Source organism: Diabrotica virgifera, chromosome 1 (genome assembly GCF_917563875.1).
Source record: "Diabrotica virgifera virgifera chromosome 1, PGI_DIABVI_V3a".
In the NCBI taxonomy this organism is placed as follows: Eukaryota; Metazoa; Arthropoda; class Insecta; order Coleoptera; family Chrysomelidae; genus Diabrotica; species Diabrotica virgifera.
In genome coordinates this window covers 263,759,121-263,773,140 of record NC_065443.1, presented here as the reverse complement: position 1 = coordinate 263,773,140, position 14,020 = coordinate 263,759,121, and the positions used below count along the sequence as shown (strand labels likewise).

Genomic DNA, 14,020 nt, shown 5'->3' with positions numbered 1-14,020 from the left:
TCAATTTGTTACTGATAAATCATAATAGTTCATTATAAATAAAATAAATTTGGAGACAAAAAGAAATAAGATTCCCATTTTTGTAACTGTTGTATTAAATAAAGATAGAAAGATAAGATATAAGAAATATTAAGCAGTTATTGCCATTTAGATAAAATAAATGATTTTTATAATTTCTAATTGAAATCCGTATGTGTGTATTATTTTACTCTCTTTTATCTATCCCGATTAGGAATCCACTGAGAAATACTTTGAAGCCACGAAAGTAAGTAATTGATATTATAATTTAGCCCTGAGATTGACACTATATTGGTATTTGATCTGTTTGATTAATGAGATAATTATTGATTAATTAATTAAGATAAATTACATCTGAGAACATCATTAGATTTCAAAAGTAAGATCACAACAATACATATAATAATATGAAGTAACTGAGTCCTTACATTATAACTTCTAATTAGAACATTTAAAAATTAGACGAAAGGGACGAAAGGGGTCCGAAATTGAAGGATAGAGATCACAAGTTTTTAAGGGGTTACATAGGTCTTGCGGGTAAAAAAAGTGACTTTAAAAAAAATTATATCTCGAAAAGTAAAAATTATTTTTATTTATAATTGGAACATGTAAAAGTATAGTACTTAAGGTACTCTCAAAAAATTTTCAGCCAAAAATATTCATTTTTGTAGAGTTGACTGCAATTTTTCGACAACAGCCCTTTTGCAGCCGGTGGGCAGCATAACTCAAGTCCAAAATCAAAAAAGTTGAAATCAAAAAATCAAAAAGTTTCTTGTAGTTTATACCGCTGGCTAGTGAATGAACGAAGGAATTTTTATTAGGTGAAGTCGTTTTTGTTTTATAAAAAAAAACTACTTTAAAAATGGTCATTTTTGAAAGAATGAGAAAAAATTGGGGTCGAAAATGTGTTTAAACTTATATAAAATCTTCAAATTTTCATTTTTTTTTAATTCCTTCGTTCATTCACTAGCCAGAGGTATAAACTACAAGAAACTTTTTTATTTTTTGATTTCAGATGAGACTGGACTTAGTTATGCTGCCCACCGCAAAAAAAAGGGCTGTTGTCGAAAAATTGCAGTTAACTCTACAAAAATGAATATTTTTGGGTGAAAATTTTTTTGAGAGTGCCTTAAGTACAATACTTTTACATGTTCCAATTATAAATAAATATAATTTTTAGTTTTCGAGATATAATTTTTTTTAAAAGTCGCTTTTTTACCCGCAAGACCTATGTAACCCCTTAAACTAACATAAAACTTAACAAAAGCAGTACAAACAAATTAAAATTATTGATTTGAGCATGTAAAGGTCCTCACACTTTGATATAGCTAGTCTAGGCTATTACTCAATAATTTTTATTCTACTAAGTTTTACTTTACCAACGTAACAATGTGTGACTATTCGGAATGTGACAACTATTCAGTTTCAGTTTGATGTAGTATTCATTATACCCGAATCCTTCTATATTATTTTTGTAAGTTTGGTGTTAGCGTTCCTGCCAATTATGTATTATACAGGGTGTCCAGAAACTCTACCGACAAACGAAGACAGAAGATTCCTCAGATAATTTTAAGATAATTTAACCCAATTCACCTAGTCCGAAAATGCTTCTTAAGGGAGCTAGAGCTCTTTGAAGATGGCGTCATGAAATTAGTTTTTCTTTAATACCTCCAGAACCCCTCTATTTAGAAAAACGAAAATTGGTATGCATATTTACTTTTCAGAGATGAATAGTTTTCATCCATTGCAAATTTCTAGTACCGGTCATAGGCGTGCGTTTTGGGAAGAGCAACGGGTATTTTATCGCATAACTTTTTTGTCCTTAACTTTTATGCATTTTTCAAACCGGATTATTAAATTGTGAGATATTCTAGTACTAAAAGGTACTTTTGATTTAAGTCGGTAGGACACACCGTTTTCTAGAAAAATCGATTTGAAAGTTTTTCGTTTTTGGAATTTGAAAAAAAAAATTGAAAGAACTTTTCAACAAAAAACGAAGTATTTTACCAACATAAAGTAAGAGTAACTTTTAGTACTCGAATACCTCATAATTAATTAATCTAGTGTCAAAAATGCTCAAAAATTCCAGACAAAAAAGTTATGCTATAAAATAACTGTTGACCTACCCAAAACGGACGCCTATGACCAGTACTAGAAATTCGCAATTAATGAAATCAATTTATCTCTGGAATATAAATAAATGTACCAGTTTTCGCCTTTCTAAACAGTTTTTTTTTTAAATTTTATTTTTTAATTCAAAAAGCGAAAAGTTTTCAAATCGGTTTTTCTAGAAAACGGTGTGTCCTACCGATTTAAAACAAGAGTACCTTTTAGTACTAAAATACTTCCCAATTTAATAATCCAGTATCAGAAATGCATAAAATTTAAAGGTAAAAAAGTTATGCGATAAAATAACCGTTGCCCTACCCAAAACGGACGCCTATGACCGGTACTAGAAATTTGCAATGGATGGAATCGATTCATTTCTGGAAAGTAAATATGCATACCAATTTTTGTTTTTCTAAATAGAAGCGTTTTGGAGGTATTTAAGAAAAACTAATTACATGACGCCATCTTCAAAGAGCTCTAGCTCCCTTAGGAAGCATTTTCGGACTAGGTGAATTGGGTTAAATTATCTTAAAATTATCTAAAGAATATCCTGTCTTCGTTTGTCGGTAGAGTTTCTGGACACCCTGTATATATTTTCGTACCTTTATCAAGCATATTAACTCGTTACTCGCTCAAGGTAGTTTTAATTGTTAGCTTTGGTGTGGTATTGTATACAGTGATAAGCGCGCTAATAACCAGCAAAATAGCGCAAAAGATGGAAAAAACATTAAATTGTGAGATAAAAAGAAATAAAACTATTAGAGGTGATAAATTTAGCGATAGTAACAGTAACATATAAATTGACATTATATTGATTGTTTCCCACCTTTAGACGTATCACAGAAGTATGTCAACTAAAACTGTCAATGTGACAGTGGCATTTCTCAAACTCGTCCGATACGTTTAAAGGTGGGACACAATTAATATAATGTCAAATTTTAAGTTACTATCGCTAAAGGACCCCGCAGAAACCTTATGGGAAATGGATCTCTGTGAAATGCTGTGAAACTGTGGGTTGTGGTAGCCCTGGATGTGTAGAACAAAAGACTCAATGGGCGCGTAGCTCCAAAAATCATGGTTTTAATTAAGATATTAGCCTCTGAAGTTATAGGTACAATGAGGACGTTTGAATTGGAATAAATTCATTTTCTCGAAAATGGGCGACACTGGAACGAATCAGTTTAATTTTTATTTTTAAATTATAATTTTTTGGCATATATATCATACTAGTGACGTCATCCCTCTGGGCGTGATGACGCAATCGATGATTTTTTTTAAATAAGAATAGGGGTTGTGTGATAGCTCATCTGAAAGGTTATTCAATTCTCTATTTAATAATATGTATAAACATTAACATAATTATTTATACAGGGTGCCTAAATTTTTTTTGAATTAAATTGAGACAAAAAGTCAGAAAACAGACAAAAATGTTAATTTGAAAAATAAACATTGCTTTTTGCTTAAATTAAATGGTCAAACTGCTAAGACGCAAGTGGGTGGCAGCTTTACTATTGAATTTAAGCGAAAAATAATATTGGTTTATCAAATAAACATTTTTTTCCTGTTTTCGGACAATAGTAAAATGTATTTCGAATTAAATAAATTATATACATTCTTCTTTTTGTCTCAATTAATTTAATTCAAAAAAGTTTTTTGCACCCTGTATAAATAATTATGTTAATATTTATATTATTGAATAGAGAATTGAATAACCTTTCAAACGAGCTATCACACGACCCCTATTCTTATTAAAAAAAATCATCGATTGCGTCACCACGCCCAGATGGATGACGTCACTAATATGATATATATATGCCAAAAAATTATAATTTAAAAATAAAAATCGACATGATTCGTAATTTATCTTTAGAGTCGCCCATTCTCGAGAAAATGAATTTATTCCAACTCAAAGGTCCTCACTGTACCTATAACTTCAGAGGCTTATGATCTTAAAACTATGATTTCTTGGAGCTACGCACCCATTGAGTCTTTCTACACATCAAGGACTACCAGAACCCTAAGTTTAAAGCATTTACAAAGAGCCATTTCCCATAAGGTTTCTGCGGGGTCCTTTAACATCTCTAGTAGGTTCATCTCTTTTTATCTCACAACTTAATATGTGTTCCATCTTTTGTGTTATTTTGCCGGTTATTAGTGCGCTTATCACCGTATATTTAATGTAGACGTATCTAAAAATGCGCTCCCTGTTTTTGATTTTGAACTATAATGATTATAAAATAAAGAGCTTAAAATTCACTCACTACTGAAAAAAATTAAGAAATAAATAATAGCACTTTGAATCGAAAACGGGGACCGTTACAGATGTATAAATAAGATACGTGAATGAGATAGAAATATTTTCAGGAATATATGTACAGCTGGTTCCTAAAAAAAAACTGATACGACTCTCAAGAGGCAACAGTAGCGATCAACAGGTAGCAACAAACGCGGTCCAAGATTGCGGCTGTAACTTTAAAATATTTTGTCGAGATATTTGGCACACATATTCGTAATATAATAAAGAATGGAGGTACAGAGCCCAATTTGAGAAATATGTTAGAATGTGCAAATTACTCTATATTTAAACGCAATATTAGAAAAACGAGCCTGTACCGCCATTAAGAAGAACAAAAAAATAAACTTTCTTCAAATAAACTTTTTTATCCCATGCCTAGATTTTGTGTCATATTGGTCCTAGTAAAAATTTTTATCTCCAACAAGAAATCGAACAAATCGAACAAACTAAATAACTGATTAGTCAACATAGAGAAAGTGTCACTGTCATTTTGACAAACCTGTGTCAAATTTTTGTTCTGTTATCTACATAGGGATTACGACGTGATTCACTTGTTCCTGAGCTATGAACCAGAATACATCCAGTCTGATCCTTACACCTGTAAACATGAAACTCTCTAGATACGGGCTTTTTTTCGCCTCATGACCACGTTTTCAGCATTTGGAACCACTGTGAGATGGGCTCTAACGAGGAACTAATAAAACTTGATGAACGTCGTAGGCTAGCTGCGACAGAGGTCGAAAATTTTAACAGTAGAATAACAGGTTCAGCAGCCACGCTTGCTGAGAGAGTGTTTCATTTTCTCAATACATAAAAAATATGATATAGTCGGTTCGCTAAACTCAGACACAACTGGCTAGTGATTTTAGTCTGGTTTTTTTTTGTTTTTTGCCAATTTTAGCAAATTGGCAAAAATACTTACTAAAATCACTAGCCAGGTGTCTGAGTTTAGCGAACCGACTATAAGTATATGTACCGGGTGTCCCAATAAGAATGCCTCTCGGCTATATCTCAGGAACCGTTTATAGTAGAGCTTTGAAATAAAAAATTTTATAACAAAAGTTGCCTCAGGAAAAGCCTGGAAATTATTTTTATAATTGTGGGACCACCGCTAGAGGGCGTAATTGAATATCAAAAATTAAAAAATCTAAATTTTACAAAATTTTCCTAATGAAGGGGCACTGGAAATTCGACCGTCGTATTCTTCATAAAATTCTACGCATATTTGATTTGACAAGTTTAGGTGTACCTTTGGAAATAATAGGTGGGGGTGAGTGGGAACCTCGTTATGAATAACTGGCTGTGAGTCCGGTTCTGCTTAATCAAATTTTGCAAACTTGATCTTGTTGAAGACAGATCTTTTTCGTCAATGTAAAAGTTATGATTTCGAACCATCTTACTGAATAATATACCAGCTAGAAGGCGTTATTTAATTTTTTTCAGAAATCTAGTGTTCCTTGGAAAATATTAAATACAAACATGCATTTTTAATACCATATTACAAAATTAGACAAAATTTGCAACAGAATAGCGAAAACCGCATGTTAATACCTTTTTTCTATCTCGAGATATCTTACAAAACGTGTAAATTTAAAAACATAACTGTTACTGTCACCGGTAAACGAAATAATTCATTAAAAGTAGTGTGCTATGGAAACAACAAAGAAACATTTTCCAGCTGTCAACGTATATTAGGTCTTTTCAACGCTTCTCATTTGTTTCGAGCCTCGTTCATATCTCGTATATTAATATTATAAACGGATTATACGGCATATGGCAGAGGCTCGAAACAAATGAGAAGCGTTGAAAAACCCTAATACAAAGAAATATAAACAACTATTTAGTGATGACATAAACGTTCAAATTTTTGCCCATCATTTTCGTTGCAAACATTTACTCTTTCAAGAGTAGATTGAACAGCAGTCTCAATTTCTGCTCTCGATATGCTTTGAATGGCGTTTAGTATTCTCTGGATAATGTATTCTAGAGTAGTGTATGATGGGCAACAATTTGAATATTTAGGTCGTCACTAAGTAGTTCTTTTTGTTGTGTTATATTTAATTTTAATAGTATTGTTTCTCTTTATATTGTTGTTTTAATTAATTATATTTTTATACGTTGACATCTGGAAAATGTTATTTTGTTTTTTTTTCCACAGCACACTACTTTTCATTAACTTAGCTTACCGGTGATAGTAACAGTTATGTATAAAATTTACACGTTTCTCGAGATATCTTGAGATACACAAAAGGTATCGACATGCGGTTTTCGCTATTCTATTGATAATTTAATCTAATTTTATAAAGTATGATTAAAAATGCATACTTGTATTTAATATTTTCCAAAGAAAACTAGATTTAAGAAAAAAATTAAATAACGCCTCCCAGCTGGCTTACTACGTATTAGGATGGTTCAAAATTATCACGCTTACATTGAAGAAAAAGATCTGTCTTCAACAAGACCCAGTTTTCAAAATTTGATTTAGCAGAACCGGACTTACAGCCATTTTTTCATAACAAGGTTCCCACTCACCCCCACTTCTTATTTGCAAAGGTAGAGTTAAACTTGTTAAATCAAATATGCGCAGAATTTGATGAAGAATACAATAATCGGATTTCCAGTGCCCCTTAATTAGGAAAATATTGTAACATTTAGATTTTTTTATTTTTGATATTCAATTACGCCCTCTAGCGGTGGACCCACAATTATGAAAATAATTTCCAGGCTTTTCCTGAGGCAACTTTTGTTATACATTTTTTATTTCAAAGCTCTACTATAAACCGTTCCTGAGATAAGGCCGAGAGCCGTTCTTATTGGGACACCCGGTACATATTACTCAATGCGATATATAAAGTCTTCTCTAGTCTACTACATTTTGGTCTTACAGTCTAGTCTCTAAGAAGGTGTTCTGGACATATGAAGGAGGTATAAAAAATGTGATAGCTATACTAAAAGACACTGTTAGTATGCAGTACTATAGGGCAATGAATTTCTTACCGGAGAACGGCCGACCACGTTGCCGGATTGCCCCGAGCGGTGCATTAGGACCGGATTTAAGACTCACAGCACTGGAATATACGCGCACACAACAATTGCCTACGGTTCTATACCACTGTGCCGACATGAGCGGCATCCATGCGCGCCGTAAGACTAACCCTGCATTCTAACTCTGGCTTTTACTTTAGGAATTTAAGTACCTAATTGAAGTAAGTGAAAAGCTCACTTTTACTCTCATATGTAAAAAAGGTTTACCGACAGATTGCAACAATTACCGTACAGTACCATTAATATCCCATTCGAGCAAAAAACTCCTCACCATCAATGAAAGATTAAAATCGCATCAATGAAAGATTAAAATCAATACTCACCGCAGATGATCAGGTCAGATTCCGCAACACCGCGGATTCGTCCCAGATAAGGTCACAAGAGAACATTCTTAATATTCGTCAATGTAGAGGTGCAATCAATCAAATCTTTGTAATGACTCTCTAATAACAATAGTGCATGCAGTACCAGTTACAGTTAGAATTATACATTCGAGAAGTCTGGCGTGACTTGGACAGATAGAAAAGTGACTTTAAAAGAAAATTTTGTACAAGAGAATGGAGAGACCAAGGAGAAGACGTAAACCAAGAAAGCGTGTGCTGCAGGACGTAAGTAAATAAGGATTTAAGAGTGATGTAGCATAGACGATGGAGTTTTTTTTTCTCTTTTTTGATACTCTTCAAAGTCTGGTAAATTCTATTACCTACTGGACTAGAATTTTCTGGACAAGAAATGGTATCCTGAACTATATATCTGTATATTTGATTAGGTTGGGCTAGATTATAAAAATGCATATATTGTAATAATACCGATGCTATAACATATAGTCCAGGAACCGAAGCTTTTCACCTCGCAATTTTTACAGAATAGATCCATTTGCTTGAAAATTTGAGAATAAGTAGTGGATAGTCCAAGGATCAAAATCTATATCATGCCGAAAGGCGCCTTTACCATGGGGGTGGTTACCACCCCATCTCGGGGGTGGAATTTTTTTATTATATTTTGACCGCAAAACTTGATAAAAACCGTAATTTTAAGCAAAAAATAGTCTATACATTTTTTTGATAAAATTAACAGTTTTCTATTTATTCGCTATCGAACGTGTTAGTTTTATATCGAAAAAATCAATGTTTTTCGATATCATACTCATTTACGATTCACTCAATTTTTGCCGTAGAAAAAATTGTTTCAAACCAAGTTCTTGGGAATTAAATGACCTACAATTTCATATTTAAACATTTTTTCGTATCTCTGATGCTAATCTTTCTATTCTGAAGAAAATGGCACCTTTTACCAAACTACAAAAATTCGTTATTTGTTTTTAACTCTAGTTTTTTAAAAACTAATCATTCTAAGCCAGTAAAACTTCTGGAATCTATTAATAATACATAAATAAAGAAGTATCAATAAGGTCAATGAGTAAAACCACCGCTAACTTACATTATTATGCTGCCAATTGAATTACTCCTTTTTTTTTTCAAAAAATATACTGATTTTTGAACCGTAACTTTTTATTTTTTATCCTAGAAAGTCCGGTAAAAAAGAATTTTTTAGGATTTTACAAGATCTATAAGGCTATTAATATTAAATCCTTTTAAAATCATCAGTCGCAAAAAGAGGTGACTTTGAAAGGGTTGGTAAAGGTGGTTTTTGCATGTTATTCTTCTTCTTAACGTGCCCTATCAAGTCCCCTTGACGTTGGCGATTAACATGGCGAAACTGTCTCTGTCTCGAGCTATTCTAAATAGGTGTTCTGCTTTCTTTATTCCTGTCCACTCCCGGATATTCTTCAACCAAGAGGCCTGCTTTCTACCAATTCCTCTGCGTCCTTCGACTTTACCCATCATAATAAGTTGAAGAATATTATACCGGTCTCCCCTTACTACGTGTCCAAAATAGGCCATCTTTCTATATTTGATGTTATCAAGCAGCTCACGGGTAGCATTTGCTCTCGTAAGGATTGCCACATTTGTCAGCATAGCCGTCCATGGTATTTTTAGAATACGTCTGTGCAGCCACATTTCAAAGGCCTCCAAACGGTTAATGGTGGATATTTTTAATGTCCATGCTTCGACACCATACAAGAGGACTGACCAAATGTAGCATTTAATCATGCGCTTTCGAAGTTGAAGTTGCAAGGTATCATTACAGAAGAATGACCTCATTTTTAAAAATGTCGTGCGGGCTATCTCGATTCTACATTTTATCTCTTTATCTGGATCTAGTTGTTTAGTAATATGGCAACCAAGATATTTAAAACTGGGTACTCTTTGTATCATATGACCATCAACATATAACCGTGAATCTTGATGGGCCAAACGGCTAAATACCATGTACTTTGTTTTTGAACAGTTTATATTTAGGCCAAACTCTCTTCCCACTCTGTCAATGGCATTTAAAAGGTGTTGTAATCCATTCATATCATCACTTAAAATAACTGTATCGTCTGCATATCTGATTGTATTTATCAGAATTCCATTAACCTTCACACCCCATTCCAAATTATGCAGCGCTTCCTTAAATATTCTATCTGAATACAAATTGAACAACAGTGGGGACAGTATACAACCCTGTCTGACGCCTCTTTGTATTTTGCATATTTCTGTTGATTTTCCATTTATGCAAGCTGTCGCTGTTTGACGCCAGTATATTATGTTATTATAAGTTTTAATTTTCAATAGCTCACTAAATTTTTGCTGTAGAAAAAAATTTTGAAAACCAAGTTCTTGGAAATTAAACAAGCTACAATTTTATATTTAAATATTTTTTCGTATCTCTGATTGCTAATCTTTCGATTCTGAAGAAGAGGGCATTTTTTACCAAACTGCAAAAATTCGTTATTCGCTTTTAACTCCATTTTTTTTTAAATTGATCATTCTAAGACGGTCAAACCTCTAGAACTTATTAATAATGCATAAAAAAAGAAGACCAAATAAGGTCAATGACTAATTTTAATTAGGGTGGTAAGTAGGGGAAGATTCCAATCACTTTTTCGCTGAAAAAAATAGGGACTGACATTATTCTCATTATGTCACTTAATTTTTGAGCTAGAAACATTTTTTTTATTTCTGGAGATAGATATTTTTAAATACTTTAAATTAATTTAAACAAGTTATCCTCGAAAAATACATTAGACAAGGCGGAAATGGCGGGTTCGTTGGGAAAAATATTCCCATGAGATATTTTTGCATAATCACATTCGTGAGACATCCCAGAATAAGGTTCAAGAAGTCGCCCACGAGAAAAGTGGGCCAATTTTTTTTAACAATTTTTTTAATCAAATTGCAAAAATCAATATTTTTGGCCAGGACTAATTTTTTTAGGTTTTTTGGACCATTCTGGACAAAAAAGGTCTCTTATAATTTTTCTCTAAAGTTGATCTTTTTCGAGTTATAAGCAAGTTAAAATTTGAAAAACGCGAAAATGGCCATTTTTAAGACTTAATACCTCGGTCAAAAATTATTATTTTAAAAGTCAGAAAGTGACTAAATCAAAGTTTAAAGTCGCCGCTACATGATCCTGAAGAAATCTGTGTCATTAATTTACTACTAAGCTGTTATTTTTAATTAATAACAATGAGTGGTTAGATCGTATTGACGCTGCTGTAAATGTGAGTGCGAGTGCGAGAAGATTCACAATTGGACTGCTGGAATGGCTTCTCTCTCGCACTCAGCATTTACAGCCCCGCACACGTGCATGGCGCTTATTATTATTACTTAAAAATAACAGCTTAGTAATAAAATAATGACAAAAATTTCTTCATGATCTTGTAGGGGGGAGGACCTTGTAGGGAGGACTTTAAACTTTGATTTAGTCATATATTGACTTTCATAATAATAACTTTTAACCAAGTTATTAAGCCTTGAAAATCGCCATTTTTCGTTTTTTTAATTTTAAATTGCTTATAAGTCGAAAACGATCAACTTTAGAGAAAAATTATAAGACACCTTTTTTGTCCAGAATGGTCCAAAAAATTAAAGAAAAAATTGGTCAGGCCAAAAATATTGATTCTTGCAATTTGATTAAAAAAAATTGGCCCACTTTTCACATGGGCGACTTCTTGAATCTTATTCTGGGATGTCTCACGAATGTGATTATGCAAAAAAATCTCATGGGAATATTTTTCCCTTCGAACCCGCCGTTTTTGCCTTGTCTACATAGTTTTCCCGTATTTTGACTTTGAAACTACAATATTTAGCATTTGACGAAGAAGAGCTAACATAATAATAAAGTATAGCTCGATTACTATTGGTCTTAAAAAAAATAAAAAAAAAACGGTTTTGTTTATTTTTTCAAAAGGTACATTTTTGATAAGCAAAGTTGTTTTGATGAAACGAAAACTTTTTGAGTTATTAGCAGAAAACTGATTCAAAACATTGATTTTTTCGATATAAAACTAACAATTTCGATAGTGAATAAATCGAAAACTATTAATTTTATCAAAAAAATGTATAGAACGTTTTTTGCTTAGAATGAATGTTTTTACCAACTTTTGCGGTCAAAATAAAATAAAACTTTCCACCCCCGAGATGGGGTGGCAACCACCCCCATGGTAAAAGCGCCTTTCGACATGATATAGATTTTGATCCTTGGACTATCCACTACTTATTCTCAAATTTTTTAGTAAATCGATCCATTCTGTAAAAATTGCGATGTTTTGTCCTATTTTAAGCTGCATTACTTGGACTAATAAAAATTTACTACAAACCATATGTCATGACATATTTAGGCATTGTATAGAGATTCCAACTGAAACATATTCAATAGTAATTACTAGATAACCTCAGACAGCTATTACAGCAGTAAATAAACTTAATTAAAAAATAATAAAATAATAAGCTTCAGTATTTTCATTTTGCGTAACTATTATAAACATTATTATAGAAAAAGTTACTACCCAAACATCAGTTATGTATGTTTATCTAAGCAATATGTTGATGTAAACATAACAGGGTTATTTAAACAAAATAAAACCGCTCTGAATGTGTAAAATGAATGATCTAATAAATCAAAAACTTCAGATATTATGTACCAGTAGGTACTATTTAATAAGAATTTAGTATTCAATGAAAACAAAAATAGATAATACATACATGTTAGGCTAAAGTTCGGAGAAATATTTTTGCATAATCACATTGGTGAGGCTCCCTCAATACAAAGTTAAAGTCGCCCAAGCTAAAAGTGGTCACAATAAACACTTTTTTTAGAACAAATTCTTGAAATTAACTTTTTGGCTCAGACGAAGTTCTTTTGACCCTTCTGATAAAAAATGGCTCTTGCAATTTTTTCCATAATTTAATCCTTTTCGAGTTATAAACAATAATTTAAAACTGAAAAAAAAACGAAAAATGGAGACTTTCAAGGCTCAAAAAACACAAATGAGGACTTTCAAGGCTCAAAACACACAAATGAAGACTTTCAAGGCTAAAACAGTACTTTTGAAATTATCAAGAACCTAAATTCAAGTTAAAATCCTGTTCTACCAGCTCCCTATGAGTATTTTCGGCTTATTTTATTTTAAAATATTGTTTTAAGTGTTAAGTTTTTAATTGTTATTAAATCCCAATATAATGGAACGAAGGCCAGAATGATTTTTCTTTACAAAAAGGACAAATTTAGAAAATTATCCACCGATTAGTATTTTAAGCGACATCTACTAGTTATTTACTAGAATAATAGAAGAATGGACACAAAACTGATGACCCCATCAATCTAGAAAACATAGAATTCCGAAAAGGTTACGTAGCCAACGACCATCTTCAAAATATGAAATACTGATACAGAAAACGGTGGAATACAACAGCATTTTTCGTAGTCTTTATTTATTGATTTCCATGAAGCTTTTGGCAAGGTTTAACCACCATACAAAATTTACAGCAAGTAACAACCACAACCATATTTATCGATATGATTGAAAAACTTGTTGTTTGTCCTAATTAAAAAAAACCTATTCCTAGTAATTAGTTGTAATAAACTCTGTATTACTGGGTGTTCTTTTGTCTGTTACTAGAGATGTATCAAGTCAAACTAGTTTGATTTTATTCAACAAACTTGACTTGACTTGAAAACCAAACTTTTTTTGTAAAAAAGTTTGACTTGACTTCGATATCTTTAGGTTTGACTTGAAATCAAATTTCTTCAAACAGTTTGAAGTTTGAATATCATATTGCGCAACGTGTTTATTTCCATTTCTAATTGAGAGGGTACCTACTGACTTTTGTTTTGACTTATTTGGATAGGTCTGAATCTGTACTCTGCTACTCCTCAAATTAGTTTGTAGTTCATAATTAAGAAGAATGTGCTTGGCTTGTTTATTACGTTCGTTTTGAAGTGTGTGCTTTGTGAAATAATATCTTCTCTTCTTCTTCTTTTTATATAGATATTACTCTGTCTGTTTTTCAATGTGCCTCCAGTAAGTTGTCATTCCATCTTTTTCGTCGTCTTCCCACTGATCGTCTTCCTATTGGGGAACCGTCTCTCGCCGTCCTTACTACTCTATTTGTTGTCATTCGGCTTATGTGGTCGTTCCATTCTACTCTTATACTTTTCGCT

At 32.3% G+C, this 14,020-nt stretch overlaps 1 protein-coding gene across 1 annotated transcript in view; it reads right to left on the bottom strand.

Moving 5' to 3' along the window:
• The window catches only part of LOC114344856 (synaptogyrin), a 108,144-nt gene that overhangs the window by 47,293 nt on the left and 46,831 nt on the right, over positions 1-14,020 (bottom strand). The window lies entirely within an intron of this gene.